At 35.4% G+C, this 27,836-nt stretch overlaps 1 protein-coding gene and 1 long non-coding RNA gene across 5 annotated transcripts in view; one reads left to right on the top strand and one right to left on the bottom strand.

Moving 5' to 3' along the window:
* The window catches only part of GPC6 (glypican 6), a 795,726-nt gene that overhangs the window by 480,248 nt on the left and 287,642 nt on the right, over nt 1–27,836 (top strand). The gene's annotated exons all lie outside the window — the stretch shown is intronic.
* On the bottom strand, nt 4,962–9,853 carry LOC118162891. The gene is made up of 3 exons (XR_004748703.1): nt 9,843–9,853; nt 5,813–5,817; nt 4,962–5,097 (listed from the first exon to the last, which is right to left on the bottom strand). It is a non-coding gene; the product is annotated as an uncharacterized LOC118162891 (long non-coding RNA).

Below are 27,836 nucleotides of genomic sequence, written 5' to 3'. Positions count from 1 at the left end.
TACAGATTGGCAAGGTGTTGGTAAAGAAATAGGAAGTAACTGCTATTATCTATGAATATACTGTGGACCTCTTTTCTTTGAATTTCATCTGGTCATTTGACAATAGCTTTTCTTTCCAGAAAACTTTTCTTCATTTTCTAATTAGCACAGATTCTCTTTAGCTCTCTACTCATTTGAATTTTCCCCTAAATGTTAAAATCTCATTTAGATATACCTTTTTTTTTCCTGCTTTTGTAACTCTGACTAGTCTTACTGTCCTCACTGACCATTTTGTGCAAGTGCTTTGAGAGGGACTATTCCTCATAATTGTCCTATGCTGAAAAACACTGTACTATTTTCATTTTTTAATGCTGTTTCTAAGGTTAACAAACCTGAATCTACTACATTTCATTCAGAAGAATAGTGAAGATTATTTTTCTTAACTTCAAGATAAAACTTTACAGTATCAGTGTGAAACATTTTTGGTCTCACTTTTTCATTTTCTGTCTTTCTTCACCGGGAGAAAAGGCAAGTAGCATAGTATTGCCATCCTGATATTCCTTCCTCCTACAAGCCATCTATTTCTATTATAGGTGGTAGTTAACATTTTTTGTCCCACTTTATCTCAATTAAAGTAGTGGGAGGAAATTTTTTGTCATGGGTAGCTGCTGTGTATATAGCCTCTTTCTCTTTTAGGTTACTGCATGGGTCACACATGAAGTTATAACATGCATTCTTTTCTTCACTTGAAGGTCAATGGGGCTGTCTGATTGTTAGACAATGTCTTTGCCCACTACTTTCTTGTCATTCAAAATCCCTTTTCTCAAAATCCCTTTTCTCAGAAGGAAAGAAATTCGGGACTAAATTGAGTCTGTTTGCTTTTTTTTTTTTTTTTCTTTTTTCTTTTTTCTTTATTCTACCTTTTTGACGAAGATCAGTATGTCATTACAGCAAAACTCTACCACTCTTAGTTATACTATTAGTGCTACTTGCAAAACTGATAGCCTGAACAGGGATGGAAGAATGTGATATATTATCTGCAGAATGAGAAGTGTCATGGTCATCATGACTCAGTTAAAATGGACCTTTCAGTAGGTAATAATAAGTACACAGTGAAATAATGAAAGGAACTTACTTAGATATAAAACTAGAAACACAAACAGTCATGTCATAGCATTTCCAAACAGAACAAAACCTAAACTGATGGAAATTATGATTATTAGCCACTCCTGAAATTTTCTTGAAAAAAAAAAAGAAAAAATAGCTTTTCTCCCTCTCTTTAGAATTGCTATTGAGATTTGATCGTTGATTTTGAAATACTGATACGAGATGGCACTCACAAAAATCAAGTTTTGTTGTTGTTTTTGTTTGTTTGTTGGTTTTTCTACCAGCAAGTTATCAGGTACATTACACGTGTATATTCATATACATGAAAGAAAAAAATATGTATACAAGAGAGAAATCCTTGCATTCATACTTTAATTTTCTAATTAGATGTTTCAGTATATAAAATTATCACAATCCATTAAAATAAGAATTTTCTGATAGTTTTCTTAACTAAATACTTTTTATTTCATATTCTGCATTGGTGAATTATACCAACAAAAACAGATATATGGTAAGGTTAGTAAAGTAAAAAAGTACCTGTAAAAATAGTAAACCACAGATAACAGGTAAGGCACCACTTTTCCAACTCTGGTGTCATAAGTTAGGAGGATCCTGAAAGCATTCTTATAAGACAAAGTAAATGTGACTTGGTTTTCAGAGGTACTGAAAATTTTTCACCACTGATGATCATATAAGCTGGCAGGGCTAGCATTTTTGAAAAGCGGGTCATCTTATTGAGGGAGAAAAGCATAGATTTAATGTCAATCCCTTTCCACCTAAGCCAATAGCGTAGCCAAAAAACAGCTCTTGCAGAATGTCACTGAAGTTTCCAGTTTCTTTTTATGCATTACAGTACCATTCCTCTTAATGTAGACAGCAAGCTTTCAAATATTAGGGTGCTGACCCTGGGAACTGCAGATCAGTTCTTTTGATCTTGAGCTCAATAAGGTATTTTAAGGCATGATCTACACTCAATAGGCAGACAAACTGACCTATCATGGTCAGCGGTCATCAAGACAGATCAACACTTACAACATGCAATGAAATCTCTCTGAAGCACTCTCTTCTCTTTCTGTGGAGATCAGTGAAGGGAGGAAAACAAAGAGATCTTCCCTCCTTTGGTATGGGAAATCCCAAAGTTCAGAAGTAGCTTTGATGTCCTCAGGGGACACAAAGCAAGACTACAGAGAAAGTTCCTTTTCACATGTGTATTTTCACTCAAATTTCTACTCAATGAACATCAAACATCTACAGCTTGTGGGGTAGATCTCACCCAATCCTGAAGAATTTTTTGCAGATTTTAGGTGAGATAATGTGTTGATTGGCTCCTGTGTTATGACATCTGGAACACTAACCCCAGCTGTCTTTGGAACCAATGTACATGTGGCATCAAAATTAAGCAAAGCATGCTTTCTCATTTACATATTTTGCATATTTATAAAAACACCATTTTCCTGGATCAGTAAAAATCTGGGTGCAGGTCCACTGCAGATGCAAATCAGCCAAGCTCCATTGATTTTAAAGGATCTAATGTGATTGACACCAGCTGAGATTCTGGCCTGATGCATTTAGCTGTGGTTTACACTAAACCACAAAAAGGCAGGAAACAAGATGTAGCAACTATTTTAAATCTTTTCAAGAATAGCTTCTGCACAACAATACTAATTTCCAATCCACACAATTTTAAAAGCAAAGGATCTGAGATAAAATAAAATCAGCACTGGACCTATGAAATAAGCCTGAAAATTATTTCTGACAGATACTACACGGGCATAAGGAGTCAAAGTTGCCACAATATCTGAAGTTATACTGCTGTGTCCACCATGCAGGTGAAATAGTATCTTCAAGACATATTACTGCTGAAGTGTTATGTCTTGATTTATTTCCACCTCCCCAGCAGATGCAGAGTCTCCCTGTGGTGATTTCACCATGATGGGAGGTTAAAACCACCATAACCACTCTCACTCCCCCTCCTAAAAGAAACAGGGGGAGAAAATACAATTTAAAATGGTTCAAGGGCTGAGATAAGGACAGGGAAATCACTCACCAATTACCATCATGGGAAAAACTGACTAAGAGTAGGGATATTAAAGTAATTTATTGCCAGCTACTAACAGACTAGAACAGTGAGAAACTAAAAGCAAACTGCAAACATTTTCCACCCATCCTCCTTCTTCTACCTCTTCACCCTGAGCAGTACAGGGGAATGGAGAACAAGGGCTGCAGTCAGTCCCTAAAGGTTCATTTCCACCACTCCTTCACGGTCACTCTCTGCACCTGCTCCCACGGGATGCCATCCTTCCCAAACTGATCCTGTGCAGCCTTCCCACAAGCAGCAGCTCTTCAAGAACTGTTCCAATACAGGTCCATACCACAGGGTCCATCCATCAGGAGAAACTGCTCCACCATGGACCCCTCCACAGGCCGCAGGGGAACTTCTGCTCCAGCACCTGGAGCACTTCCTGCCCTCCTCCTTCACTGACCTTGGAGTCTGCAGGGCTGCTTCTCACTCTTTGCTATTCCAGCTGTTGTCACACAGCATTATTTTCCCCTTTCTTAAATTTGCTTTCCCAAGGGCCTGACCAGCTTCACTCACTGGCTTGGCTCTGGCCCGTGGTGGGTCCCTTTTGGAGCTGGCTGGACCTGGCTCTGATCTGACATGGGGCAGCTGCTGGGCTCTGCTCACAGAGGCCACCCCTGCAGCCCCCCACTAACAAACCTTTGACATGTAAACCCAACACTTCTTCCATTTTCATGAAAATAAAAATGCAGCAGGGTAGCAACATTATCTCCTGGAAAACAATGAATTCTTTACTCTTCACAGAATAACATAAATATAGATAATCCACTGTAGGGTATCAAAGATTACACAAAGGAACCAGTGGCTGACAGTAATAAAGGTAGAAGCTCCAGCTAAAAACACACACTTCAGGAAACACATTCTCAGGGGAGGTTTGCTGAGGATTAAGTGGCAGCTCCAAGTGTGGTTTCCTGTGGAGAGGGTGAGCTGCACAAATGTATTTGGCAGCTGTGTAGGCTGGCATTGGTGTGGTCACCTGCTAGAGCCAGGATGTACCTACAGCATTTGAGAAGGCTTTCAGCTGTGGTAGCAGTGTTCTGCAGATACTCCCCTGAATGGATAATTTCCTTGGTACCACTCATTGAATGTTTACATCTGGCTAAATTCTAGTTATACTTGGGACAGCTTTAAAGGACACATTAGCCACACTCTTAGGCCAAATCCTAACCTGCTTTGTGCTACTGGAGCAGCAAACTAATATGACAGCACTTCCTGATACATCTTCATCACCATTATCAGACCTACATGAGCTATGCACATACCTCTACATAACAGGCAACCCCAAATTGGTCCCCAGAAAAGTGTGATACCTGACAGCTGTTGTCCATGCAGCTCTTAGTAAATCTGTTGGGATGACACTAGCCTTGGATAGGCAGAGCTAGGGAGAGATCCCCCTGTGCAGCAAGATGCTCAAGATAACTCCCTGCCTGTCCTGTATTCTGGAGTTTACGTGTTCTCATAATGATCTGTGCACGTATTTGGGAGTGTGCTCTCTATCTATAGGTATATACATACACCTGGAGTTGTGCTTGTTGGTAACGGTATTAATGGACTTTACTACAGACATTTTCTTACATATATATGCACATATGCATGCATGTATGTATTATATACAAACATGCACACATATGTGTATTGAGATTATTCACATTGGTTACTAAAAGTCTAAAAGTGTTATGCTAAATAGAAGTACTGTGTTACTGACACAGCTCTTTCATATGAGATTTAAATATTATTTCAAAAAAGGGACATCATCAACTTGAAAATCTCACTTGCTTCTGACATTATTTCTGTTGTTTCAAGGCATACATAAATTTACTGTAGCTGTAAGGTAGTAGAGGTTAAAGTATTTGATCTCTTATTCTGTTTATTTAATGTGTTTGACAGCATTCATGTATGTCAGGTTTCCCCAGATAGTCAGTGTCACCTTTCTCAGGGGGATATTTTTTTCTCCTCTTTTCTACCTGGCCATGATCCAAGGATATTTTTAAACATATTTCTAAATGTAATCAGGGGAAAAAAAAAAAAAAAAAAAAAAAAGGAAGCTTTTATTATTTCCATGCTTGAGAAAATAACAGTTCTGTAAAATTATCCACAGATAAGGCCCACTGCCAGAGCAATTCATGGGCAGATGTAGTCCTTGAAACTACTCTTAATTCATCCCATGAAACTGATTCAGTTTTAATTTGATAATCTTCCTTTAATGGTGTTTATTGTACAGTCAGTGCTAATTCATGGGAATATTCACTTCTTTGCCAGGAAGTCATTTCATGTAAGGTATTTAATGGATATTTCAGACCTCATGCCAGATATTACAGATACCTGGAAATTTACTATTACTGTTATATATGCAGTAGCCCCTTGAATAATATCTTTGACATTTGAAGAAATGTTACATTATTTTTTAAATATGTGAAGATATAGAAGAAAACAGTACTGTCATTACAGATTAAACCATGCAGCTTAAATTTCTTCCAGTCGTACAACTGAAAATGAACCCTGTTCTACAATTATGATAGTTTTTTCATCCTTCTTATGTGACAGAAGGGTATATTTACATTTTATCCATCATGATGAACTAAGAGTAAGCCTCAGAATATTTTTACATTTGCTAGAGATGACCCTTGGTTTATACTGGAAAGAAACAGAGGCTTTGGTAATCCAAGGATGGATTGCCTTTTATAAGCAGGTCTGGCTCCATGCAGCTGTGCTTGAGTTCTGGTTTTATCACAGTAATGTTTAAAAAATGTGGAGGAAAGGAGGTAAGTGGTTCTGAGAAGGAGATGGACTGAAGTTTATTTTTTCTTGAAACAGTGTGAGATTTGGCTCTGTTTTGTACCTCTACAAGAGACCCTCTATTATACTCTCAGGAATGGCTGCTTTACTGTCAACTTCCCATACTCCATTTTTCAGCAACATCTCTTGTTTAAGTTTCCTTCTTTTTTTTTTTTTTTTTTTTCTGATTGCTCCTTTAAAGGAAGTTTGCTAACACTTTCTACCCATATTTAAACTGAAAGATCAAGAAAATAGAACAATTTTATCTTATTTTTTCCCCTCTAATTTTATCTATCCTATTGAATTTTTGGCTAAATTCAAGGAAAGTCTTCCTCAGATGGTGGAATATTATTATGTTGCTTGTAAATGGAGCAATTGCAGTTTGTCAACTAATTAGATACAAGCAATTTGTTCAGTAAGGTTGTAGGAGGAATGACCATGCAGCAAATTAGATGGGTGGAGGAGATCAGTGGCTGTAATGGGAATGGGCTATGAATTACTTTATTGTGAACCAAAAGGCTTTTGTAAATCTGTGCAGAGAGAGAAAGAGCAAAGAAATCTGTTTGCAAAAGCTACATCCTATATGATTTCTTTCTTAAGATGTACTTCAAATCTGAGGGACTATGCCTTCTTAGCTTTAGTTAATGTCTCTATTTTTATCTCCATTGTTTAAACAATTGGCAAGTCTCAGTGTTCAGGATAGTTAGGAAGGGGCTTGAATTTCTTCTTGGTTCAGAAGTCAAAGTATGGTAGGACTAAATAAGAACTTGGTGTTCCAGATAAACTTACATTAATAATAATAATAATAATTTGTTATTTAAATAGCACAATTTAAAAAGCTGTTTGCTTCAGCAGGTCCAAAATATAATTTATCTGTTATGTTCACTTTACAGCATCAGGCTGCCTAAAGCAATAACACCCAGCAGCTGAAGTAAAATGTGTTGTCAAACAAATAGTGAAAGATGGAATTTAAAGGAACACCTGTGTCTTGTTATTAGAAATCATATCCATGCTGAACTTGTAATAGCCTAAATAATACAAATTTAGCTAGAAGTAACAAAGCAGATGGAAACATCTGTATCTTGTAAGTGGTGTCAGTTTGGGGATGGTATAGTGTCTTGCCTCTCAGTAAACATTATCTGCGTAGTAGTTTTCATCCATTGCATCCTTAACCCTTTTAAAATTGTGAAGTCTGATAAAGATAGCATAGATTATATTTGAAGATTAGTATGGGGAGACAGTCTAGTCCTGATACGCAGATACAGCTATAAGTCATAGAATCATAGAATCATTCAGGTTGTAAAAGACCTCTAAGGTCATCTAGTCCAATCTTTATCCTAGTACTAAAGTCTACCACCAAACCATGTTACTAAGTTCTACATCTACAGGTTTCTTGAAGACCTATGGGGCTAGTGACTCAGCTACTTCCCTGGGCAGCCTGTCCCAATGCTGCACAACCCTTTTTGTAAAGAATTTTTTCCTAATATCCAACCTAAACCTCCCTTGACACAACTTGAGGCCTTGACACAACTTGAGGCTTGGTGACTGTTAGAATAGACTAATTCCCACGTCACTACAACCTGTAAAAAAAAATTGTACAGCGGTAATTGTAAAGAACAAGAAGTTCTTTACAACTGTAATTGTAAAGAACTGCACTATCTTTTCTCCATGCTAAACAACCCTAGCTCCCTCAGCCACTGCTCATAAGACTTGTTTTCTAGACCCTTCACTAGCTTAATTGCCCTTCTTTGGACATGAGTCCTTTAAATGTCCAGTATGGAATTACAATGAACACACTAATTGGCAGAAGTGGAAAATAAAACATTAAAAATTCCTTGTATGTATTATTTTCTCAGTACAAATTCAGAGAAAAGAGCATCAAGATACCAGATTTTGCTGCGATAAGAAGCAACACATCAAATGCAACAGATTGACACATCATCAAAATCAAAGCTTATGAACTTGAAATGGGGGAATTTAACTCTCCCTAACATCAGGATTCTACACTGAAGATACAGAGCATGCAAGCAAGCTGTTTTGTTCTAGCCAATGTAGTCAAAGGAATGAGAAAACCATTCAGCTGGTCAGGTGTCAGTACCTATTTTAGTGTGAGCTGAATATCTCTGCACCCTCATTTAATAACAGCTGTATTAAATAAGTCTTCTAACCATCACAAAAGCTTAGATATTGAGCTTGCTAATAGACACTTGGGCTGTAAGACATCTTAAACTGAGTGTCTGAACACAAAGCAGAATTCCATTTTTGTAGTTCTCTTATACATATTTCCTAACATGACAGCATCTGCATTCCATCACTCACCCTAACTGTCTTAACTTTTAAGATAACTCTTTTAGATGCCGCCTGATCACAGTGGGAATGGATTTTTTTCTGCTAGAGTCACACATATTTTTAAGAAATGTCTTCTCTAGACAAAATTTCCTTGGGGAATGGAAAGACACCCAACAGCAACAATAAAAACAGATCATATGTAATGCGTGAAGCATACAGGACCTTAAAATGAAATATATGACTCTCTGTAATATGAATTTGAGCAAAATATCTGGAAAGGAGAATTCTTTAAAAGTGCTCCCTCTTTATAAAATACTTAAAGGAACCCAGTCCAATAAATATCTTAGATTCCAATTTTATATTTTATGCTTCTAAAAAGTAGCAATAAATATGATTTCTTTTTTTCAGCCAGAAGGTGTTCTGTACTTTGTCAGCAGACTGTGATGGTTGCTCACTGGGCACTCAGGGCCAGGATAGTTCTAAGGTGCCACAATGGCATATGCTAGTTGAAACCTTGAGGTAGATCAACTTCAGAATACATGCAACAAGGATAAAATATTTTCTGGTAGTTCCTAATGACATTTATTATGCCTTTGAGAAGTGACAGTTTTCCAAGACAATATACTGCGAATGTGACAAGGAACTGACTTGTTGCCTGTAGAAATATATAAAGCTTCTAAACTGTTATTTTGCTTCACTGTGTTGTTTATATCTGATGCTTCCAAAGAACATGTTGCCTAAGGCACCTGTGAGATTTTGGAACTTCTTTTGATGGAAGAACTTCTTCCTCAGATCATCTGTGCAATCCATGTATGACCTAATGCTTCTGAATTAATTTTTGTCACTTTTTGACATAGAGATAATGTCTTTAGGTGTTACTGTTATTTACATAAATACAAAATGCTTTTTTAAATCTTTCAAGTGTAGTTGTCTGCATGATTTCTTACAGATGATCTGCATAGGCCACATTTTGCAGAGCTTGATGGCTCTTAGTTGTGTTCTAGCTAAGCACACTCATTATTAAGAGATTCTTCTGACACAAGAACAGTGTTGTAATTGCAAAAAACAGTAATTTGATTTACTCTAAACTTCTTCATTCTGCTGAACTTATTAGCAAGAAAGCAAGTCCTATACTCTTCTGTTCTTCATCCAGCTAATGAGCATGTTATATAATAGAAAGGAAACATACTGTTAATGAAATTGCATTTCTTAATGTATTATTCACCAATCTCTAGGGTTTCAAATTTATTTTGTATTGCTAAACACTTCCTGTATTTATTATTTAACATGCAACAACAAAAAAATATATATATAAAAATAAACCAAGCCATTTGGGTGGTAGATCAGGAGGCAGAGAATATGAATTACCTAAAGAACCACTTTTGTATCAAATGTTTTTACTCTGTCACCAAATTTTCAGAAATATTCCAAAGAGCAAAACTGTATTTAAAAAAATGCCTTGCAGACCAGCTTTCCCTAAAATGAAATTATTTTATTCTCACCTATTTGTCTTCTTTCTTAATTGAAAGGTAGTTTCGGCTCTTTTCTGTCTTTAGCCTCAGAGGCCATCTCTCTATTTTCAGATCTTCCTCACTTTGCATTTTCAAGATACTAAACATCTTCCTAGATCTCTTAGTCTCTTCTTTATATATCACCCATACAAATCAGTGACAGCTGTTATTTTATGACATAATGCCACCCCACGTACTATATTGGTGAAGACTTCCACCTCATTATACTTTACTTTTTGTGAGCCTTTGTACACTGTTCTTTAAACCCTTGCTGGGTATTAACTGCCAACCAGGTAAAGCTGAGGAAGGCAGGAACACTGTAGAAAATTAAAAAGAATAAAAGTATAGGATAATAGTGTTTTTTCTAATCCAGTGAAGCTTGGTTTTTGAAAGTTTTTTTTACTGTTTTCTATGTTTTGTACCATTGGAATATGACAGAATCCCATCTTCATACTTTACATATTGCCTAAATGTCTCCAGTAATGACACTGTCCAATTTTCCTTTTTAAAGTTTTGAAGTTTTCCTTTGAGTCCTGCACTATTGGTTACAGCTGGGCTATGCTAATTTATAGCATTTCTAAGCAGCATTTGCAGTAAGGTATAACATTATTTTAATGGTGTCAGTCTTCTAAAGTTTCATGATATGTTGAATAGCCCATGGTTGTTCTTGTCCTAGAGCACAGTATGATTTTTTTATTCAACAAGGCCCAAACCTCCAAGATGTTTCTTTACAAAATCACACACACACACACACACACACAAAATAAATAAATAAATAATAATAATAATAATAAAAAAAAAAAAAAAAAAAAAACACTAAAATTCTTTCCACTTGAAAATTCTTTCCACATGACATAATCTGGCTGAAGATGTCATGTTCTTTCATCTTCAGAAAACTGCAGGACAAATTTTCATCCCTGTATCCACTTTCTTCCTTCCTTTGCTGGCAAGGCAGCAGTGGGAGCACCTGCAGTGAAGTGCCTGCTGTGGTGTCAGTCTCTTGCCAGCTTTTCCCCATGTGGTGGTAACAGCAGAAGCTGCAAATGCTCCCTTGGGATTCCTGCTAGGTAAGTGTCCATGTATTTCATCTTGCAGGTGAGCCCCAGACCAAATTATACTAATAAGGATTCCCAAAATGGTTATTTGGGATGGACAGCATTAGAGCATAATGATAGATATTGCAATGGATATGTTAATACTTAATTAGCTAAACTACTTATAGTCATCTCTATAGCACTCATTACCAGAGCAGCTGTGATCTGATTATATCACCAGTCTGAACTTTATCAAATCATTAACTTACGGCATTAACAGTTTGGGAAGAGAATCATAACATAAAATGGCTGGCATTGCTTTTATTTTAATACAGGATATAACCCAGCTGCAACTGATAATTAATCATGTGATCAAATGTTATTATTCATACCTGTTTGCTCGTCAGCTGTGAAACAATACAGTTTAAAATAACATGGTGCTTAGGACAAAATACTATAAAGGAAATTTAATTTCTTGGGAAGTAGTTTTATAATGGTGTGTAGGTTTACATTCTTTGGACATAAAGTGCAGTGCTTCTGTTAGAGTGCACCTTGTGACACAGGTAAATGTTGTACATAAAATGTTGGTCCCCTATTTGAGAGTGCCACATGCAATAGGTGCCAGAAAATATGTGTTTAGCAGTCTGTGAATGGACTCACATGAGCCAGGTGGGACCTGCATTCCTGATGACAACTAAAATGTGTTGAGCATCACTATAATTTAGAAAGTCCGGAAGAATGAGAATTGAGAGAGATGCTTCTCTTCATTCTCTACCAGATGTTGTGAAGAACTCATCTTTGCTGTGATGATGGGTAGCACTTGAACTGGCACATTATAAATTCTGATTAGTATCTATCTGACTGGGTCTTGAGGGCAGCACTTACATTAGGTAGGACTGAAATCTGGATTGTGTTTGTTTTTATAAAATCACTTGCATAGCTATTCAAGAATATTTTTTCTCACTCAGTGGAGCTGAACAGCCTCATTTAGGGATACAGATTGAGTAAGCTTTCTATTAACATTCCTTGAGTGAAATGTACTGCTTTTGAAAGGGTGTTAGACTGACAGCAGTAGAAGTTGAAGTCAGTTGTTTACCCACAAAACAGGTTCTGTGGAATCATTGTCACAACACATTTGGTAACATATATATCTAGTTGTTTTTTCTAACTTGGAAGGCATGATGTCTAACACAAGTAGTTTTTCAGCTTCATGACCCATAAGCTGCTGGTCATTAAACTTGAAAACTGCAACACTCTGCACCTGCATTTTGTGTGTGTGAAACAAATGAAAGATTCATTGAGCTGAGACAATCAGCTCATTTAATGTATGCCCCTGAACAAACATCACAGGGAGAGAGAGAACAATGTGAAGGGGGTAAGTTACAACAATTTTTACCACAGTCCTTCAGAAGTTCTAATATTTTTCATGTTGTACTTGTTTTTAACCTTTCTTAAGAAAAAAAAAAAAAAAAAAAAAACTGAAAATGACACTGTGATTGTCAACATATTCCTGATCTACATCCAGGTTCAGCTTTTTTCATTTTGTTTTTAATACACAAATTTTTAACTCTGTCTCCTGCCTGCACTTCCTAAATGTATTAATTCAAAATCACATTAAGGCAAAGAGTCCAAGACACTCAAGGGGAGTAAAGGCACAAAATGCCAGTAATTACATTCTTCCCAGCATACTGGTTCTCCTGCGGAATGGAAAGAATAGGAAATTTCTCTGGGTCCCTTATAAAACCACACTAACAGTACAGGATCCCAAAGTCACTGGGAAATGAAATAAAACTGTATGATAAAACTTATGTTTTATCCTTAATAAAACTAGAGCAAGACAATCCTGTCCCTTGATTGACAAGCAATGCTGTGCTTGATGCACCCTAGGATACAGTTTACAGTTGGCCATCCTGGCTTCCAGGACACACTGCTGGCTCATATTCAGCTTGTTATCAACAGCAAAATAAATAAATAAATAAATAAATAGATCCCTCTCCATGGGGCTGCTCTCCAGCATCTTGTCCCCAAGTCTGTACATATAGCCAGGGTTGCCCCTTCCCAGGTGCAGGATGAATCTGATCCTTAACTCCATTCAGCTGCCATAAATCCAAAGAGAGGGCATACTGATATTTAGGCAGAATTGCTCTCAATTTACACTCATAAAACTGAGACCATAATCTTAAATTTCATTTTTATTTTAAAACACAGATAATCATCTTTTAGCATCACTACGGATGGAGGTTTTTGTTTGACAGTCTCCAGCTACAGCCTTAGTCCAGACACTTTGTGCATAGTCTTACTGCTGTCACTGGGATTAAACAAGCTCTTTAAATTGACAGGTTTAATATAGTGTTAGATAATGTATTGCTTTGAGTCAAAATGGAGGGTATCTGAGGAACTCCTGAGCATAATATAGGATAGAAAAATTTGTGGATGCCCTGCCTCCCATACATGTTTACCAGAAAATGGATCTATCATTAAGGGACACCACAGAAGAAAATTGTCCAATGTATGTTTGATCACTGATGTGAGGGGCTTGCATGGAAAGCCAAACTCCTTCACATGGACCAGCTTTAAATTCACTTCACCTTACAGATATAATAGAAAGAACGTTCACCACAGGAGAGAGAGGAGAAGGAAAAAAAATAATAATAATAAAAATAATAAAAAAAAAGTAACTGGCTTATTTTGTAGGCTCTATTCCAAAGAAGAAAGGAGATGAATCATCTTGGAGTAAAAGTGACAGCTGAGGGGGTGCATTCTCTTAAAAGATGCCAAGATACAAGGAACACTGTGCACCCTTACATGACAGCAAGTTTTGTAGGTTTGTTTTACTTCTAGCTCTTGCATTTTTGTTGTTAGTTTGCCATCCATCCCAGGTGCCACAGCAGAAACGAGCAGTTTGTGAGTGAAGAAAAAAAAAGAAAAGTTATCATCAGGGAGATGGCACAGAAATCCAAAAATATGGAATGAAATAAATGGCAAAATTTTCTCTTTGTTTACATGCCAAATTCTAGCTAAAGAAATCATCTGCAGCTTGAAAAGGGTCCTGCCAAAATTTCTCTGCAATCAAATCAGAATTCAGACTTTGTCTTGGAGACCCTGTGATTTTATTGCCACTCATGTGCATCCCAAGTAAACTGCCGGTGTCTAAACATTTCATACGCTGGGCAATTTGTCAGATTCTAAAGATGACACCATAATTCCCATAACATATTTTTATATCGAGCAATGTTTTCTGCACCTTATTCAGTACCAAATGTTCTGCATACAAATAAGCTCCAACATTAAATGCTTTGGTGAAGTGTTTTTTACCTTATTTGTAAATAACTTCATAACAATAGGAACAGGTGGGAGTGAGAGAGCTAAAGAGCTTCTGTTTTCAGTAACTAACATGTGAAAAATACAATAATCTCCTGGGTTTCTGCAGGCAAAAAAAAAATTCTTTCAAGTTCACCAAAAAAACAAATTTGAGCAATACCTGCACTGGGGTATTATGCAAGGTAAAACAGAGGAGCCCTAATTGTGGATAGGAGTAGGCAGCCCCCAAAAACTCTGTGGGAGTTGCTTTCCCATACTGGGAAGGAATGGGTGCAATTTAAACATAGTAACAATGTTTGAAGCATTCATTTGATTGATTCTCAAGCTTTCTTTCAGTTGAAATATTGCTTTAAAAACATCTCAGCATTCATGTGAACAGAATATAATTAGAGCACATTTCAGACTCTGTTGCAGAAGACTTTGATTTTGGTAAGGTTTTGTATTTCTCAAATCAGGATCCTAGTTTTAGAAATAAAAGGACAGTTTCATGAACATGTCTGGTTCCATAATGACTTTCTCCAACATCTTTTCAAAGGATGCCATAACCAAGTTACTTCTGTTAAAATGAAATGTCTTAGATTCACAGCAGACCCACAAGATGTTTTTTTTTGTTTGTTTGTTTGTTGTTTCTTTTATTATTATTATTATTATTGTTGTTTAATTTTATCATGTTTCTGGCAATTTACTCTTCAATCTTGGTGTGTGGCACATACCTTCTTCCTCCTTCTTTTGAGTAGAATAAAGCCTGTAAATTTGTCAGTCTATACAAATATATTGAGCAATGATTATTATTTCATTTGTGGGAATACTTAGCAGCAAGACTACAATAAAATTTTAGGAAGGAATGTATTCTTCTGAGGTGTAGAAAAAATACTTGCTGGCACTGAAAGTATTCAGGCTTTCCTAAGCAAAAATGTTTTCCTATATTCTAGTATCTGAAACTGTGAGGAACAGTTTTAACTGATAGGGCCATTTGTTGTAGGACCATCCATATACAGTATTCTAGTGTTATTTTCTGACTTAAATAAAATGCACATCCTAGTATGGTTAGGTGTTTTCTATGAAACATCTGGCAGCCATCACAAAACTTTTCATACTCTCAAAAGCCTACAGTTATTTTTGAGGGACCTAGTGTCTATTCATAACTTTTCACAGGTAATTACAATTAAAAAAAAATATGTTGGTGTACTTAAAGAAAAATACTCTCTACAAAACTGAAAAATAAAAAGTTAATCTTGTTTCCATCGAAGAGGGTTAAAAAGTGTTGAAGTTCAGCTGAGCTAAAATGTTTTTGTTAACCCGTGTAGTTTAACAGAACAAATGAACAACAACAAAAAATCTCTAAGACTGTGGCTTAGCAAATTCTAAATAAAACTATTTGCAATTAGAATTATTGTAGTGTATGTTACTATGGAGATAACTTGAGAAAAGAAGGAAAGAATTATATATTTATTTCAGGAACTGAAAAAAAAAAAAAATGGTTGTGAAAACCTTTAAGGGAGTTTGTTCAATTGCAGTATTTCAAAGAATAAAGTAATGGAAAACTATATACTTATTAACAGAATTTCATAAGTGAAGAGACCTTGATGACAGAGTTATGTTTTTGGAGACAGGAAATAGTGGGCATCTTCTATTTGGTTAGTTAAAACTGGTGAAAGCTGTTGTTAGTCTACGGCACTGGAGTAATCAAAAGCAATTCACAGAGAGATGTTTGCCAATCCATATAGTGTTTATGAGAAATTCTATCTGGAACTATTTTCAAACTTATTTAACTGATGTGTATTTATAACTACTATTTGGGCTATGAAATATAAAAGGAAAACCTCGGTTCAGAGAGGACAGAAGAAGACAAGATTACTTTTTTTTTTTTTTTTTTTTTTTAAAGGGTGTTCTAAGTAATCAATTTTTATGCTTACTCTGTCCATATTCAGTGGCATAGAAGGCTGCAAGTGGCATGTTATTTCATCTTTTAGTTTTCTGTAATCTTGGTAGTGGAATATCTCACTGTTCTGGGAAAAAGACTATGGAAACCAGTGTGCAGTGTAAAGAAGTGATGCACATCTGAAATTAACACATGCAATTCTGAAATGCAAAGTTGTGAGAAGGAAACTTGGAGCAAAAAAGTGAAAGTAAAATAGAAGAGTGAGAATAAATTATAAAAAAGCTGGAAGAGTGAAAGTAAAGGAAGTAAAGGAAATTGAAATATATTTTCTTGAAAGCTATTTCAAGTCTTCATTTCTGCAATGGTCATTTCTAGTCTTCACTTGGCTTTGATCCTTTTTTCAATGCACATTTTCTGTGCCAGTTCTTTCTTGGATGTTAAATAGCTCAGAGATGTTTCTCCCTATTTATTCTTACTCCCTATTCTTCACATTTGTCATCTCTTTTCTGAAGAAAAATTGTGGCTGCTGAGAGCATTTCCTCACTTTTTTTTTTTTTTTTTTTTTTTCTTTTTCATGAGTGTGCTAATGAAAGGTTGGTTTCTTAGAAGCTCTGATAACCAAACCAAATTGTTCCTGTGCCATGTTTTATACCATATTTCCAACATACTTTGGGTTGGAAGTTTTGTGGGACCTAGGTTTCTACTAATTCCTGTCATGGCACTGTGTTCTATATTCAAGATAGTTTAAGGTTATGGTTTTTCCAGTCTTGTGAGTCTTCTTATTAATTTTAAAGATTTTAAAGAGGACTTAGGATAGAATTGCCAACCTTCTCTATATACTGAAAAAGCTGAAGCCTGTCTTCTGTTTCAGACATTTACAGCCACTATGGACATAGTCTGCTTAGCATGGTTAGACAGAAGAGCTCCAGAATCATTTAAAAGCCAGAGAAAACAGCGATTCTCATGACATGATACTGTGACAGGGATGAGCAGGGGCTCTTTGTGTCCGACGATGACCAGCTCAAAACATCACCCTCAGAAGGCCGCAGTGTACTGTGCCCTCCCACCATTGTGAACCCTGTAGCAAACAGCATAGTTAAAGCATGGAAACTATACATCAACAACTTTGGTGAGAAGGGAAGAAAAACACATACTTAAAGCTTTATATTTTCACCAAAATTTCATGAATTTAAGTTAGCTGTGACCCACACGGTAGTTCAGCTAAGCTTTAGTCAAATTAATCTTTACTCAAACTAAGTCATAAAGCTTTGTGTTTGATATCAAGAGTATACAAACACAAATACAGAGTGACAATGATTCAGCTGAAGGAGAAATTTAATATTCCTTATTTTAAAAGCCATCTGTTTTGCATAAAGTTCAAATTTTTTTCTAGTCATAAATGGAAACAAATTTGATTTAAGCCACAAGATAGCCATTTAGTTAGTGTGGTCACTGACTTTTCCTTTATAGCTTCTTTGTTTGTAATCTTAAATTAAGGTGGCTCAGCTTTCTTTTGAGAACAAAATGATAGTCAAGGACAGAATGAATTCTGAGGCACTTGAGAGGGAAATAACAGAAACTAGCTGTTAAAAACATCGAAAAGGAAATGCAGTGCAGATGAGTGTGAGGTACTTTACATTCAAAACAGAGATGAAAGCATAGTGAATTTAAATTAGGATAATGACCTACAGAAGCTACGGCAAGGTCTCTGGAATTATTCAGCCCTGGCAACCAGAAGGTGTTCAGTTTTGTTTTATTTAGAGTTCAAGTTAAGCACAAGCACTTTTAGAAGTCATTTTACCCTTCACATGGAGGAAGCACTACAAAGGACTTTGTTTTTCTGGGCAGGGTCTGTTGTACTGCTCAACCTTGTAGTGGTGAATAAGAGTGTTTCTCCTTTTTTTTTTTTTTTGTTTTGCTTGCTTTTGTTTTGCTTTTTTGTTTTGTTTTGCTTTTTTTTTCTTTTATTCTTTTTTTTCCCTTTCCTCTTTCCTTTTCCTCTTTCCCTTTTCCTTTCCTTTCTTATTTAAATAAGGATCTGTGCTTAAATCTCTCTCTCTCTCTCTCCCTCTTTTTTTTTTTTTTTTTTTTTTTCTGGTGTGTTTCCTAGCCTCTTTGTTTTTTTCTTTTTTTCTCCCCACAATACTTTAACCCATAAGGCATCTGAAGCTGCATAACATGTAAGCAGCTACTCACTACTTCGGCAGTCTAATGAAGTCTTTTTAAGAGAATTGTTATTTTTTTTCACAAAACTCACAGTTCTCTGGAGACTAGCTCATAAAATTTAAATGGATGTGATTAACAATTCTGAGAATCAAACTTTTGAGCTCTTTCAGAGAGGATAATTCTTCATTTCTTAAGGTCTATCTTTAAAAAGATGGGATGTGTATTTTTTTTCAAAATAGAGAAAAATTCATTAAACTCTTATGATGACATAATTATACTTGCTTTGTTTTAAGCCTAAAAAAGTGCAAATACATTTTGCCTTGAAACTGAAAGACACTGGAAAAATGTCTAGAACTTAGATTTGCTTTTTCCTAAGTAGATTGTGTCCTTGGAAAACCAATTTGTAATTAATGGTATTAAAGAGCATGATATCCAAATGAGCACATAGAAACTGTTTGAAAATGACATCTTATACTATGTGTCCATGTGATTTATTTCTGGATTAGCTATAATTTCTCAGAAAAAAAAAAAAAAAAAAAAAAAGTTACTGTGGACTTTTGATGAAGACATCTGTTCAGTGTATGCCCGCAGCCAAAGGGAAAATGTTATGTGCCTTTTATTTAATTTGAAGCTTTACATAAAAGAGAATGACAGTAGCAGGCTCAGGATGCCGAGTGCCTTCTTGAAGTGTCTTATCATTAGCTCAAGTAAGAGAGAGAATATGAGACTAGGTGACCCATTGTTTTGTCCCAGTATGATAATTTCTGTGTTCCCACTAATGAACAAAATCTTATGTGCAAGACAGAACAAAGACATCTGCAGATAATAGCCAATTAGAAGATCAAAGGCTAATTAGGTAAGTTCTAAAATAAAGTTTTGAAGGTGATTCAGGCTGCTGAGCAGGGAATTGTCATAGGAGAGGATGATGCTCTCTATGGAGCTCAGAAAAAGACAAAAACAAAGAAGGCAGTGATGCTCAAAATGATAAGGAAAAGAAATATGCTTAAATAAATACACCGAAAGGAAGAGAATCTAGAATCTCTTAAATAAGAGATTCTAGAAGTCATTGGTAGAATGACTGGTCCACAGGACCAAGAATATTCTTTCTTAGATTTGAGAATAATCAACAAATAGAACAGGAGCTATTTTATAAATATATAAAATACACACACATAGACATGCAAACACATTCACATATTCACTTGGCTTGTAGTTATTCTGAAGTATGTTATTTGAGACTGAAGGCAAAAGGCTGTTTGCTTCTGAATTAATAGATTAGTGATTATATACTTTTTAGAGAGTTGCTCCACTCATACAGAAAGGTAACTTGCAGACTGATTTATTCAACTTTTACAGAATCTTACCAGTTTAATGGCAATTTATCTACTGGAGGATATGGATTTTGAGAGAAAGGAAAGAAAGAGGGATGATTATGCTGTGTGCAAGTGCAAACATTAAGCACTTAAGTATAAACGTTGTTAGAAACAAGTGGTGTCTGAATCAATAATGAAGTGAGAGAAAGAACTGTATGTATGCATTGCCTTCCTACACCTGCATATGTGCATTCACTTCTAGGAAGCAATGGCATTCTTCCTTTTTGAGAAACATTCCTCAACATGCAACCACTCTCCCACTCCCTTGAAGTTGGCTGTCTAAGCCAGATTTTCTATCTTTTTTGCAGGATTGTTTTCAGACAGAGTAGCTCTATGATCGCACAGTGACACAAGCTATGATGCCAGCACAAAGACAAGGACAGGAGCTGGCTACCAAGTCAGGGCTGTCACTTTCTGCCTGGGTCTTGTCTTCAGCAGATCGTGAAATGTCACCTTTATGTGTTCTTTCCTTAGTCTCTCAGATGTACAAACTGGTTTCTTTTGCATAATCTGGTTTATTTTTTCCTGTGTGCAGCCACTATATGGGATTTTATATGTTAATCCCCTTTATAAGAGGCAAATAAGAGAATATGTAATATTTATGAGCTATTATCGTCTGGCTCCACAAGTCACCATGTGAATTAATGTCTGCCCTGGTTCAGTGCTACAGCATAAACTACCAAACAGCTTATTTGATAACAAACATCAGATATCTATCACACTAATAGCCAGATACACCAAGCAACCTGAATTACATTCAAACACTGAATGTTTCCCCAATTGTTAATACCTTTAGAAAACTGAGGTATTCTAAAACTTTGTAAAGTTATATTTGAGAATTTTGTCTTTGTTACTGTATTCTATGTTTTACATCATGATTAAGTTAACTCCTTTTGAAAGAGTGTGTTGTGCAGTGTGTGGAATCACCCTTCTTCCTAAGAAAGGGAAACACTTTAGTAAGGCAGTCCAAAGAGACACAATGCTGTCAAGTTTTGCCTGTCTGCATTTTGCCCAAAATTTGTTTTTCACACTCAAACATAAGAAATTACTCAGCTTTTAGGAAAATGTACTCTCAGGTCTCTTTACTCAGAAAGCCTGATGTGCTCAGAAATACCTCTCTCACCAATACTATGTTTATATTGATTTAAAATATACATCTTCCACCACAAAGAATGTGGAAGGTCTTCATCTCGTTTAACTGTAATACTCTAGAAGTTAGACATTTAGTAGCATATGTTAGTTATCCATGCCTGCTGCTTGGGTGAGCTGAACAGAGTAAGATGGCACCCCAAAAACAATTCCGCCAATCCAAGGACAAGTGTTTAACAGAGGTGGAAGGAGTTGCCCTCTGGAACTATATGCTTTATAGAGGGCTTAAATTCAGTGAGATGAAGCACACTTCTCAAAGTTAACTGTGTATTTTCTTAAAAATGTTCTTCTACTATCAATTTAAAATTAATAAATATGAGATTTATTTAGAAAACAGAGAGAAACTGCACATTTGGCATTGAATTAATATGTATTAACAAGGGCTAATACAAGTAATGCTGTATTTTCTTTGTTGTTGCTGTCATTTACATGTTGCCAGATTTTTTTTTTACTCTTTAATTAAAATCTGTTTTTATTAATTGTATATGCATGTTGATTTTTAATTTTTGCGGACTACTGTACAGATTCCTTAGAGGGACTTTGTATTCTTTTAAGGGAGACAGATGATACATATTATCTAATTAACGCGTCTGTTAATTTTTTTTTGTTATTTCTATTTTCTTGTGTGTGTGTGTGATTTTTATCTTCTGGATGTCTAGGAAACAACTATCGGTAGGGCTCTACTTTGGTTAAAATTTATGCTGGTTCTGCTTTTTAAGTTGGAAAGCACCAACTTATATCATGGAATGGTTTGGTTTGGAAGAAACCTTAAAGATGATATAATTCCACCCCCTCTGCCATGGGCAGGGACACCTTCCACTAGACCAGGTTGCCCAAAGCCCTATATAACCTGGCCTTGAACACTTCTAGGAATGGGGCACTCACTGTTTCTCCGGACAAACTGTTCCAGTGTCTCACCACCCTCATAGTAAAGAATTTCTTCCCTATATCTAATCTAAATCTACCATTGTTCAGTTTAAGGCCATTATTTTAAAGCTGTTCAGTTTGAAGCCCAGTTTTCAAGGCCTTGGAACTGCACAAACTTTTTCAAGTGAATTTCTGCTCTTCTGAAGGTGACAGAACAGTAAGTACCAGGGATGTATCATAAAAGGTGTCATTATCTTGTGAAGCAAGTTAGATGTATTTTCTTGTCAGAAGAGATACATGGCATTCCTAATGTGTTGCTTGATTCTAGTGATTTTATTGAGCATTGAAACAGTTTCAATATAGCGTTTTTTCATTCTGAAATATTATTTTCTTCTTTATAAGTACACCATTGTATGGCCTTTCATCTTCCACTCTTTTCTGGACCAGCCATAATTACATCTCTCTTTTATGAAATGATTGCAACAGTTACCGAGATGCTTTCATCTTCAAAAACTGTTTCTTATTTTCTTAAACAAATGTTTAAACCACCTGCCTTTCTATGCATTATATGAGAAAAAATAAGGAAGTGACAACACTTATTTTAAAAGCATAGTTCTTTTCCACAGTTCTGGGTTAAGCAGCTTCACTAGAAAGAGACTAAAACCACAAACCCTGAAATCAAACTTAATATTTTAAGAAGCTCAGGAAATAGGGCAAAACTGAAGAATGAAAGACATTACCTCCCTTTAGGTCATTGAATGTTAACTGAAATTTTAGAAATATACTAAAATAGTATGCTAAGTTTATGTAGCAAAAAATAGCTTTCATATTAGTTGCAGAGGTCATGGTGTTACTCAGTCTTTTATGTTAAAAGAAAAAAAAATAAAATAAAGGTAGCAACATAGTTACTTTTGATCAATTTATTCCTTTTTAAATAAGAACAGAAAACCTTTTGTAAAGCACTGCTGTTATGGAAAAAGAAAGAATAAGCTGTTTTTTAAGACAAAAGATTATTTAACCAAAAGAGAAGAGAACAAGGCAATTTTGAATCTTCAACTTGGAGAAAATCAATGATGTGGCTGTGGTCAGTACCAAGTAACAAATGGGCTAATGATCTGGATTAAAAAGTAGTCAGTAAATAATGTTTATTAATACCAGTCCTGTAAGTTGTTTTAGTTAACCAACATGACTGGGCAATTAAAATACAAAGCAGTACAAATGTAGAAACCTCTGTCCCTGAGCAGCATAATGTCTATGAAATTCAGCCAGGCTTTCTAATGCTTTCTAATGTTTTTTGGTGAAAAATTATGATTTTTATTTTGAATATATATATATTTTTTAATCTGACAGGATAAAAGTCCTGAGAATAGAGAGAATGGCTTCCTAAAGGAAATGTGTTCTTATGGGGGTTTACTTTTTGAAATTATTTGAGCTTTCTGTGACAGTTTAGCTTAAATATATATACATATCCTCTGAAATAAGGTGTGTGTTTTTTTTTTTTTTAAAAAAAAAAAAAAAAAGTCATTGCAAACAAATAATTCTTCTCTCTTGTTTCAATATGTCTTGTATCTTTGGTTCTGTAGGTTTAAGGAAAATGCTGCTGTTACTTAAACCGGTGTCTCAAAAAAAAAATAAATATATATATATATATATATATAAAATATAAAATTAACAGTATCACCCAGAAATGTCCTAGTCTAATTAGTAGCTATGGAAAGCTATGGAGAATAATGGAAAAATAAAAAAATCTACCTTAGTTTTGTAATTGGGTGGGAGGTGGGGGTGTTACTATACAGAAAAATCTATCAATTCTTTGCTAAACTTGGCTAGGAAGACAGAGAAGGCTACAAAAGGAGACTTGAGGTGAAGAAGAATCAAACTAATTAAAGAATGTGTCCTTCTTTACATATATATAATCCTGACTTGGTATCCCTTACTTCTGTAAAGTGAAAGTAAAAACACAATAAAATCATAAGCTTCATGGAGATAATCAATCACCCATGGTGGTCAGGAAGGAATTTTCTTTCCCTATGAATAATACTACCTTCGGTGCATTACACATATTTTGTCTTGCTCAAGAGCATAAAGTGTTTGATCATTGCCAGTGGCAGGCAGAGCCCTGTGACAGACCAGTTGTCTGATACAGTCTGACAAATGCTGTGTTTCTACATTTAATTTATTCAGGTTTTAAGTTTGATTATGAAGTTTATAGGGGTATAGCAATTAGCTACGCAATATCATTTAACTTGTCCTGGAGAAACAGTTATAGTTCCAGAACACACAGCCTCTAATTAGAGCTAATTACTCCTGATGGAATAAGCAACCTGAGAAAAAGGAGAAGAAAAGGTGAGTTTAATTTCTAATGCCACAGGGAGGTCTTGACTGTTCAGAAACTGTCTTTAAATCTTAGGAGCTCAGCTTTGAAGTGGTAGCTAATCGAACCAGGCAGGAAATAAGCCTGATTAACATTTTGTTAGTAACTTTGAACACAAAAGGTATATTTACAATAACTAAGACTTACCTTCCACTGAACTTGACATTTGTTTAAGAAAAAAAAAAAAAAAATTATATTGAATCAATTAAAATTACATTAAATAAATTTGGATATTCATTTTGTTGTGCATTACTTACCACTTTTTCATTATATATATATATATATATATGGAGATCTCAGACCTATCTAAGGGGAAGGGTTAACATTGATTTAGATAGGTTATGACACATTTATATACATGTTATTCACTAGTTAATATGAATTCATATCTCGATGATTTCTGCTGCACTGTAATACCATAAATCTATCAGCCATATCTGTAATAAAAGGCTGAGAGAGATGTATTATTTTATCACAAACAATTTACATACAAAATCTTACGGCCTTATCCCACAAGACTGATTTGAATTTGTTTCAATGCATGAGGCTGGAGTTATGATTTTTTCTGCCCTACAGAATAATTCAATGTAAAGTATGGATGGACCATATCACTCTCTCTTTGGTTGCTCGTGCTTCAGCAAATAATGGTAAATGGACTTGGGAAGGAAAAGCACTTTTCTTGTTGCAGTTAATTTGCCTTTTTGTTTTTGTTTGTTTGTTTGTTTGTTTTTTAATAAGAGCATTTCAGAGCAATGGCTCTTCTGCTTGGATTTTTGTTGTTGTCCAATGCCTGTTAGCTCAAGTTTGTGTGGAACAGTGGAATACAGAAAGGATTAATATGGGAAAGCTAGCATGAGTGAAGAGTATAATATTTGCACTGCTCAGTGGAAGCCAATGATCTCCAGACACTTGAACAATAGAAAGAAGGATAGGGAGCCAAAATATCTAAGAAGATATTTTGTAGAAAACTGATATTCCTGTAAAATAAATAAATAAAATCAGGGTGAGAAACAGTTGGAAAGGAACTTAAAGGTAGATGTGTAAAGGTAGAAACCATAAAGGTAGAAAGGTAACGTATTCATCACTGTGAATTTTTTTATTATTATTATTTTTGGCTTTTGTTTTGTTTTCCTTGGGGGTTGTTTTTTCCTTGCTGCTTTAATGTTTATCTGGTGTTTTATCTGTCACATAGGGTCTACTCTCATTTGTTTCCAGTAGGTTGAACATGATTAGCTGGATCCCCTCAGTGTCCCCAGTTCCCCTGACTGCCTGTGGACCATTCATTTCTGTCTGAAGGAGGCTTCCACAGGCTGATTGGCAGAAGCAAGCAAGACAGCTGTTGCTTCACTCAGTAGCAGGCAGCTACTCCCCAATAATAAAAGATACATTTTCCTCTTTAATGTGGATTTCATAAGTTTATATTTAATTTACAGTTTTTTTGTTGGTGGTGGTGGTGGTGGTGGTGGTTGGTGTCATATGAACTTCTCCAGGAACTTTTTTCTTAGGAATTGTTTAGGCTCAGGTGTGCTTACTGTTGAAAGTTCTACATACTCAGAGAAAAACTTGTTTAACCTAATCCTCCCATACTAAAACATGAGTTTTCCTAGCCAGACATTTAAATCATTGGCTTGAAACACTTAGAGGACCTTAATGTTTTTTTGTTTGTTTGTTTTTGTTTGTTTGTTTTTTTGGTTGTTTGTTTGGTTGTTTTTTTTTTTTTTTAATTTGTTTGTTTTGTTTTTCTTCCCAAGTATTAACACTTATTTTATTTAAAATTAGTGCCAGGTGGTTTTTAAAAACACTGACTCCTGTTTTGAGTCATTCATTATTCAAGTTTCACCCATTTACTTTATTTTTCAAATTAAAAGAGCTCTGATTCCTCAGTGACAAAAGGCACCACAGCAAAACAGAACTGTTGATGTAAAACTGATACTTTTTACTACTAAGTATTGTAATTTATTCAAATAAGTGGATGCCACTGTGCTACCTTCTTCCTAAAAGATCCATGTATTCAGAAAGCATGTAGTAAAATAACAGATGAAATTTAACTTATTTTGATTCAGTGTTTTTCAGCTCTGAAATAGTGATATTTTGTAAGCAAATATGTGGGATTATAATCAACATTTTATTTCTGTATAATATAAATATTGTACCATAAGGCCAGTAAAAGTTTGGTCCAACTCCCATAAGGATACTTTTTTCCCACTGATCTCTAGTTTCAGTAAAAATCATTTTTGCTCTTATATTAAAAATTACCAATATGTATAAGGTTTTACTCCACTTTCATACATCTTTATTTGAAAAAACAATATAGATCTTGAATACCACTAAAATTGACTCATTTTGACTTGGTCAAACACTGGAAGATCAGACTTCCAGATATAGACTGAAGACTGTTTTCTCAGATGTCTAGTTTCAGATTTAACTTGACATATTGCTGCCTTGCTGAAAATAGCATGATCATTTGCTAGTATGTGAAGAGTTTCACAAAGTACTATATACAACTCTAAGTCTAGTTGGAAGTTTATATTATTTTCTTAATATGAAACTAATCTGTAATTGATTAAATGGATATTGTCAAATAATGTTGTTATGAAACAGATCAGTAATCCCATATTCTGTATTTGTCTATCTCAGATGCACTGAGATCCACAAAGGGAAACAAATTTGTCCTTCTAACACTTATCTTTTGGAGAATATTTCTCTGAATAATGTTTTGCCTTGTGCAGCCAGCTTAGTAATAAAAAGAAAGCCATACCATGATTGAAGACAAAGATGACTCCAAATCTTCAAAAATGCGGGAAGTGTGGTATTGTAGAATGTTTGTAAACTGAGTCTAAAATCTTTAAGACAAGAACTAGCTGTACAAGGGGAGAAGTAAGGATATAGCCTCTATAGACCCGGCTCTCTCTGTTAACATTACTTATTGCACAGATTTTCTCTCCCTACCCTAGCTCCAGAGGGATGGACCATACATAGACCTTGGTGCAGGATAACTCACAGAGTTGCTTCCTGGATCTCTATACCTTAGGGCATGAAAAATGTATCCATTGCAGGCAAAACATATATTTTATTTTCTATTTTTGGAAGATACTTATTACACTAGCCTACCCTTAATGGAAGGAACACCCCACATAGAGAAAATTTACAGACTCAAGTTGTGTTTTAAAATGCAGCATTTAAATTCACACCTAGTGTTAAAAATATTCTCTCAATAATTTTAAATGCTTCATAAAGAAGATTCCTATTTGGGGCTGTTTACAGACCTCTTGGATCAAGAGTGCTGAAAGTCTCTTGCACCTGTCCTAACCTGCAGTTATTCTCTCCAGACCAGATGCACCCTGGGGTCAGAGTAGAGTGAAATGAATGTTTGGGGATTTTGTTTTTCTTTTTAGAGAAAACTTTAGAGAACTAAGAGTTGGATTTGTTTCAGAGCTTGACCTTTCAGAAAAAGGAATTGACTGTCCTCATTACTGACTGTAGAATTTTCTTACCTGGCATGGATCAGTCAGGTCAAAAGGTGAGAGAGACAGAGGCAAATCGAACATGAACAAGAAACAAATATCATCATAGGCTGCTTTTCTATGTTTTCTTGCCTTGAACAAAGAAATCAGTCAGTGAATAGTCTCTGCTGTGCATAGAGCTGCCAAATTCAGAGGCTATGCCCTTTTTATTAAACCAAGCATGGGAAATATGAGAGAACAGGGAATCCAAAATCACTTTAGTTGCTGTCTTGTTTTTTCCATCTCAGACACTGTATTGTCACCTAATATATGCCTTAAATAGTTCAACAATTCTATTGTATCTGTTTGGATAGTCAATCACATTTTCAGCTAAGTGAATTGTGATTATTTTTCTCATATGTCAAAGTCAAAATATCTTTTCTCATGTACTGTAAATGTACTTTTGGATTGTGACTATCCTTTAAA

Source organism: Oxyura jamaicensis, chromosome 1 (genome assembly GCF_011077185.1).
Source record: "Oxyura jamaicensis isolate SHBP4307 breed ruddy duck chromosome 1, BPBGC_Ojam_1.0, whole genome shotgun sequence".
Classification (NCBI taxonomy): domain Eukaryota; kingdom Metazoa; phylum Chordata; class Aves; order Anseriformes; family Anatidae; genus Oxyura; species Oxyura jamaicensis.
This window is presented reverse-complemented; position numbering and strand designations above follow the sequence as displayed.